Source organism: Schistocerca serialis, chromosome 12 (genome assembly GCF_023864345.2).
Source record: "Schistocerca serialis cubense isolate TAMUIC-IGC-003099 chromosome 12, iqSchSeri2.2, whole genome shotgun sequence".
NCBI lineage: Eukaryota > Metazoa > Arthropoda > Insecta > Orthoptera > Acrididae > Schistocerca > Schistocerca serialis.
Window position 1 is genome coordinate 25826401 of NC_064649.1, and position 7740 is coordinate 25834140.

Genomic DNA, 7740 nt, shown 5'->3' on the forward strand with positions numbered 1-7740 from the left:
TCGTTAGTATTTGCATGGGTAATGGGTGAACTTTAACTTGTAAATTCTTCCAATGCCATACCTGCGCATTATAAACAACGTTATAAAGAATTGTGGCTGTGTGATTAGTGCCCTATACGCTGTTGCAAACGTCTCAGGAAAATAATCTGTCGTTATTCTTTGTTCTGTCTATTTCTAATCAAAATATTTATTAATTTCATAAATGTCATTCAAACCATTCTTTTTAAAAATAATAATGATGGTGTGTATGTTTGTCACAGAGTAGTTATGGAGGAAATAAACGCTGCAGTGGTTCACGGCTGTAAAACGTCCTTCATGCTGTGCTAGCTCTTCTTCCACCCATAAAACTTTACAGCAAAACTATTCAGTGAATAACACGCAAAAGCAGCCTGGATCGATCTAGCAAGAACAAAGTAATTTTGATGCCCTATGGAATTATAGTGAACACTGGTGCTTGTTTCGCGTAGTGTCTGAGTTCTGAAACTCGAGTGTCAAGTATTCCGTGGTTCCTATTTCTCCGAGCAACTTATTCTTTGAGGGTACGTTTTTCCTGAGTTCTCGTATTTAAAGAATTCAGTGCTAAATTGCTTTATCTTATGTTTGCTGTGGAAGTACCTGGCACAGCTGAGGCCAATTGTGCACGTTTTTTTGTAACGTGTCTTTTAACTATCTGGCAAAATTTAAGACCTAGCAAGATGTTAATTTAACATTCACTGCAAGTGCAGCCGAACGCGGTAAACGACGTGGGTCAACTGAAACGATGCCCAGGCGCCGAACAAAGACCGGGAAAACTGGGGGTGAGGGGGCTGGACTTGTTCCGGGTGAACTCCTGGCACTAACGATTCCTCCCGGCCAGGGGGAAGAAGAGGAGGGTAGGCCGCAGGACGACGACCGCATCGCCGAGGCAGTCGGACGAAGAAGGCTTCGTCGCACCCTCCCGGCGCCACACAGCGAGAGCCAGGGCGTTCGGACCGGTGACGCCGGAACAGGTCGAGGCTGCAAACCGGTTTGCAGACCTACCGGAAGTAGCCGAGGCCGACGGGGACGGGACCACACAGACTACGGCGACGAAACCGCCCCGCCGCCCGCCGCTGATTACCGTCCAGTGGAGTGAAGGCTATAGCGAGCTCAGAGAATAGCTCTTTTTCTTTTTTTTTTTTTTTTGGTCATCAGTCTACTGACTGGTTTGATATAGCCCGCCACGAATTCGTTTCCTGTGCTAACCTCTTCATCTCAGAGTAGCACTTGCAACCTACGTCCTCAATTATTTGCTTCACGTATTCCAATCTCTGTCTTCCTCTACAGTTTTTGCCCTCTACAGCTCCCTCTAGTGCCATGGAAGTCATTCCCTCATGTCTTAGCAGATGTCCTATCATCCTGTCCCTTCTCCTTATCAGTGTTTTCCACATATTCCTTTCCTCTCCGATACTGCGTAGAACCTCCTCATTCCTTATCAGTCCACCTAATTTTCAACATTCGTCTATAGCACCACATCTCAAATACTTCGATTCTCGTCTGTTCCGGTTTTCCCACAGTCCATATTTCACTACCATACAATGCTGTACTCCAGACGTACATCCTCAGAAATTTCTTCCGCAAATTAAGGCCGGTATTTGATATTAGTAGACTTCTCTTGGCCAGAAATGCCTTTTTTGCCATAGCGAGTCTGCTTTTGATGTCCTCCTTGCTCCGTCCGTCATTGGTTATTTTACTGCCTAGGTAGCAGAATTCCTTAACTTCATTGATTTCGTGACCATCAATCCTGATGTTAAGTTTCTCGCTGTTCTCATTTCTACTACTTCTCATTACCTTCGTCTTTCTCCGATTTACTCTCAAATCATACTGTGTACTAATTAGACTGTTCATTCCGTTCAGCAGATCATTTAATTCTTCTTCAATTTCACTCAGGATAGCAATGTCATCAGCGAATCGTATCATTGATATCCTTTCACCTTGTATTTTAATTCCACTACTGAACCTTTCTTTTATTTCCATCATTGCTTCCTCGATGTACAGATTGAAGCGTAGGGGCGAAAGGCTACAGCCTTGTCTTACACCCTTCTTAATACTTGCACTTCGTTCTTGATCGTCCACTCTTATTATTCCCTCTTGGTTGTTGTACATATTGTATATGACCCGTCTCTCCCTATAGTTTACCCCTACTTTTTTCAGAATCTCGAACAGCTTGCACCATTTTATATTGTCGAACGCTTTTTCCAGGTCGACAAATCCTATGAAAGTGTCTTGATTTTTCTTTAGCCTTGCTTCCATTATTAGCCGTAACGTCAGAATTGCCTCTCTCGTCCCTTCACTTTTCCTAAAGCCAAACTGATCGTCACCTAGCGCATTCTCAATTTTCTTTTTCATTCTTCTGTATATTATTCTCGTAAGCAGCTTCGATGCATGAGCTGTTAAGCTGATTGTGCGATAATTCTCGCACTTGTCAGCTCTTGCCGTCTTCGGAATTGTGTGGATGGTGCTTTTCCGAAAGTCAGATGGTATGTCGCCAGACTCATATATTCTACACACCAACGTGAATAGTCGTTTTGTTGCCACTTTCCCCAATGATTTTAGAAATTCTGATGGAATGTTATCTATCCCTTCTGCCTTACTTGAGCGTAAGTCCTCCAAAGCTCTTTTAAATTCCGATTCTAATACTGGATCCCCTATCTCTTCTAAATCGACTCCTGATTCTTCTTCTATCACATCAGACAAATATTCACCCTCATAGAGACTTTCAATGTATTCCTTCCACCTATCTGCTCTCTCCTCTGCATTTAACAGTGGAATTCCCGTTGCACTCTTAATGTTACCACCGTTGCTTTTAATGTCACCAAAGGTTGTTTTGACTTTCCTGTATGCTGAGTCTGCCCTTCCGACAATCATATCTTTTTCGATGTCTTCACATTTTTCCTGCAGCCATATCGTCTTAGCTTCCCAGCACTTCCTATTTATTTCATTCCTCAGCGACTTGTATTTCCGTATTCCTGATTACCCCGGAAGATGATCGCGGGGACCTATACCTACAAGGTCAGAGCAGAGTGCATAGAGGACCACGCCAAACTCGTGCAACTCTGTGAGACCGAGAAGTGGTACTGCTTCACGCAGAGCACGGAGCAGCTGAAGCAGCTGAAGGTCGTCTTTCGTCACCTGCCGCTGAAGATGGAACCGGCGTTCCTACAGCGGCAGCTGGAGCAACTCGGCTTCCAGACCCGCCACGTCGGCCTGATGAGGTCGCCCAGGACCCACAGGGACATGCCATTGTTCCTTGTGGCTCTAGTCGACAATGTAGACAAACGGAAAATTTTTGAGGTTGAAGACATTGCCGACTTCGACGTCAAAGTCGAGCCACTCCGCGCGAAAGGCAGGCGAGCCCAGTGCTTCAACTGCCAACGCGCGGACCACGTGGCAAAATTTTGCAGGATGCCTGTGCGCTGCTGCAAGTGCGCCGAGGAGCACCCGTCGCGGGACTGCCCCAAGAAGAAGGAGGACCGACCGACGTGCTGCAACTGCAACGGGGACGACGTCGCCTGTTATCGAGGATGCACCGCATTCGAGCGCGTGAAGCGCCCCAGCCGCGTAAACCCGAGCCGCACGTGGCGGACGTCGCAAAGGCGAAGCCGGCCGCCCCCTCCGAGGGGCCACGGCCGCTCGCGGGGGAGGCCGCACCGGCACCGCAGCCGTCGCAGCTGCCCTCGCCTCGCCCGCGGCACCGCCTGCAGTCGGGGAGGCCGGCTGGCCGGCGCCCGCGGCTGTAAGGAGGGTTGCCGACCGCGCAGGGCGTTCCCAGCGCGCCGCTCCGCTGCCGACTGCGGGAAACGTCGCGAAGGAGTCAAACCTTCCCAAGGAAGACGCCACCGAGCTGGCCGCGCTTCTGCGGCCGCTCAACCAGCTGATGACTCAGCTACCGGTGGTCGTGGAAGCAGTGACGGCACCCCTCAAGCCACAGCCGGGAGAAGCCAGCCTTAAAATGGATAACGACCATACTTATGGGTTAACCATTTGCACGTTCAAAGCTCGCGGTCTCCACCCCCAGCAGGGCGAGTTCCGCCAATTCCTACGGGACGAGGCGGTCCACACCTGCCTCGTGCAGGAGACCTTCCTCAAACCCGGGGTCGACGTGCGAGCAGCAAGTTTTTGCTGCTACCGAGATGACAAGAGCCACCCGCGGGGGCGGCACTGCCATCTACGTGAAGATGTCACTGCGCCACCACCGGGTTCAACTGCCGGCGCTCACCGCGCTGGAAGCCACAGGAGTGGCCGTCAACACCACGGCCGGGAAGATTCTTCTCGTGTCGGTGTACCGGCAGCCTAGCAGACCGCTAGACGAAGCCGACTTCGACGTCCTCCTGTCGCTGGAGGGACGAGCTTCCATTGCCGGGGATTTCAATGCGAAACACACCGAATGGAGCTCGCGAACTGTCAGCCGCAGCGGGCGCCGCCTCTCCCGCGTTGTTCACCGCAACGGCGCGATCACTATGGGGCCGTTTGACCCCACCATCTTCCATCCACGAGGACAAAAAAAAAAAAAAAAAAAAAAAAAAATGGTTCAAATGTCTCTGAGCACTATGGGACTTAACTGCTAAGGTCATCAGTCCCCTAGAACTTAGACCTACTTAAACCTAACTAACCAAAGGACATCACACACATCCATGCCCGAGGCAGGATTCGAACCTGCGACCGTAGCGGTCACGCGGTTCCAGACTGTAGCGCCTAGAACCGCTCGGCCACCCAGGCCGGCGCACGGGGACAACCGGACGTGCTCCATATTGCTGTTCTGGAGAGCATGGGGCACTTCGCGACTGCCGAGACGTGTAACGTCCTCTCCTCCGACCACGTACCGGTCATTTTTGGCCTCGACGTGTCCGGAGCTTCTCTTCCAGACAGCCGTCCGAGCTATCGCAGGCTCGACGCCGAGCGCTTTCAGACGAAAGCCCTCGAACTGCTCGAGGACGCGCCAAACCTCGGTGTGGTAGGGGCAGACGCCGCCCTAGCATTCTTCACCCGAACAATACTCCGAGCAGCGGAGGAAGCCACGCCGAGACATCGCCAAGGACCACGAGACTTCTCGCGACAGCTACCGCGCCCTATCCTGGACGCGATCACCGAGAAGAACCGACTGTTTCGTGAATGGCAGCTCACTCGCCAACCAGACACGAAGCGCCGCTTAAATCGCACGAGACGGGAAATTAAGGCCGCAGTCGAGCAATACCGGAACCAGGAATGGGAAGACCTTGTGTCTACCCTCAGTCCTGAGGATGGCAGTGCACGGAGGGTGGTAAAGTCCTTCCTACGCTGGCGACAGCGAATACCGCCGGGAACTTCGCAAGCGACCCCGACGCGAAAGCCAGCGTCCTGGCTGACGCGTTTGCAGCGAACTTCACACCGGTGGCGTACGTCATCGACGACGACCACATACGGCGGGTACACGAGCAACTACCAACCTTCCGCGCCGCATGGGAGGAAGGCGACGTTATCGAGCCGATAACGGAGGAGGAAGCTGCTGTGCAGCTTCGCTCGCTGAACCCCAAGGAGGCTGGAGGCAGCGATGACGTCACAAACCTCCTGCTGAAGAACCTTCCGTCAGACTTACACCGGCAACTTGCCGATGTTTTCGACGAGATTCTCCGATCAGGTGTCTACCCCTCTGCGTGGAAACACGCGGAGGTCGTGGCCATCCTGAAATCCGGCAAGGACCCACACCAGGCATCCAGCTACCGACCCATCAGCCTACTCCCGTCCCTCTCGAAAGTTTTCGAGTGGCTGTACGCGAGAAGACTGATGCGACACGTCACCCAGGAGGGCATCATCCCGGACGAGCAGTTCGGGTTCCGAGGAGAACATGCCACTTCCCACCAGCTTTTGCGGGTGGTAGAACCGGCGATGAGGGCACTGGAAACAAGGGAATACTTTGGGGCAGTGTTCCTCGACGTCTCCCGAGCGTTTGACTCGGTGTGGCACGACAGTCTAGAGTTCAAACTACACTGCTGGCCACTGTAAATGCAACACCCTGAAAGAAGCATCCGAATCAAGTGAAATTTACACCATGGGTTTGCAGCGATGAGATATGCAACTGATTAGAATTTCAGCGCAGACGCACATCACGCGCGCCTGTGGCGCCACCTCATAGCGCCATTTAAGGCTTGGCGATTTCGACGAGTGTACGTTCGGCACGTGTGTTTACCTTGTGGTTGTTTCACAAGACGATCAGTTATGCCTCGTAGACAACAGCGAACATCGTTTGATCAAGTATCCGAGTTCGACAGAGGAAGGATAGTCGCTTACCGAGACTGTGGATTATCATACCGAGAAATCGCTAGTCGTGTTGGACGAAACCAAACAACTGTAATGCGGATATGTGACCGTTGGATGCAGGAGGGTACGACGGACCGAAGTGGTCGATCGCATTCACCTCGGTGCACCACTGCACGTGCTGATAGGCAAATTGTGCGCATGGCAGTGACGGATCGCTCAGCGACATCCCGAACCATAGCACAGCACATTGCGTCTGTAACGCATCATCCAGTGTCTGCGCGTACCATTCGACGCCGTTTACAGCAGAGTGGTCTGTCCGCAAGACGTCCATTGCTTCGTCTACCATTGACGCAGAACCACAGACGTCTCCGTCGCCAATGGTGTGATGACAGACGGATGTGGACGGCAGAATGGAATGACGTTGTCTTTACTGACGAGGCACGCTTCTGTCTGCAGCACCACGATGGTCGGATTCGAGTGTGGAGACACCGTGGAGAGAGGATGCTGGACAGCTGCATCATGCACCGCCACACTGGTCTTGCACCGGGTATTATGGTATGGGGCGGTATTGGATATTACTCTCGCACGCCTCTAGTACGTATTGCCGGTACTTTAAATAGCCGGCACTACATATCCGAGGTGCTGGAGCCAGTTGTCCTTCCTTACCTTCAGGGCTCCGCCTCAGCCATATTTCAACAGGATAATGCGCGACCACACGTGGCACGCATTGTCCAAAGGTTCTTCGTCAATAACCAGACTGAAGTGCTTCCCTGGCCGGCGAGGCAGTGACGAGGAAAGAGCTGCAATTGCTGAATAGCCGCCCCATATTCACCCCCTCGGACTGGGAACACATCTACCAGGCCACAGAGAAGTGGGTGAAGGAAGAGTTGCGCTTCGGCAGGCGCCAGCCTGCCCCAGAAGATCTTCCTGCAGTCAACTACTTCGCTAATCTAAACAAAGCGAAGTAGCCTGAAGCTAATTCCACCGAGAGGCCACACACACCAACAGCGCGGATCAAGGAGGAACAGCAGCATTGCTCCTTAAACTCCTGCATCTCCGGATTTAGGCAGTCCGTGAATTACCGAATCGAGACGATACGATATCCCGACACTTCGCCTGAAGATGATGGAGACGCATTCCATCGAAACGTTGCTACGAGACGACGATGCTACTCGGCTGACAACCCGTGAAGACTTCATATATGAAATTTGCCGAGAAAGCCTCCACTCGCATATAACTGGATGGTAGCACATCTGTGAAGACATGACAGAATAACTTCCAAGGAACTAGAACTAGAAGGGGCCGGCCGGGGTGGCCGAGCGGTTCTAGGCGCTTCAGTCTGGAACCGCGCGACCGCTACGGTCGCAGGTTCGAATCCTGCCTCGGACATGGGTGTGTGTGATATCTTTAGGTTAGTTAGGTTTAGATAGTTCTAAGTTCTAGGGGACTGATGATCTCAGTGCCGTTTGAACTAGAAGGGGATGT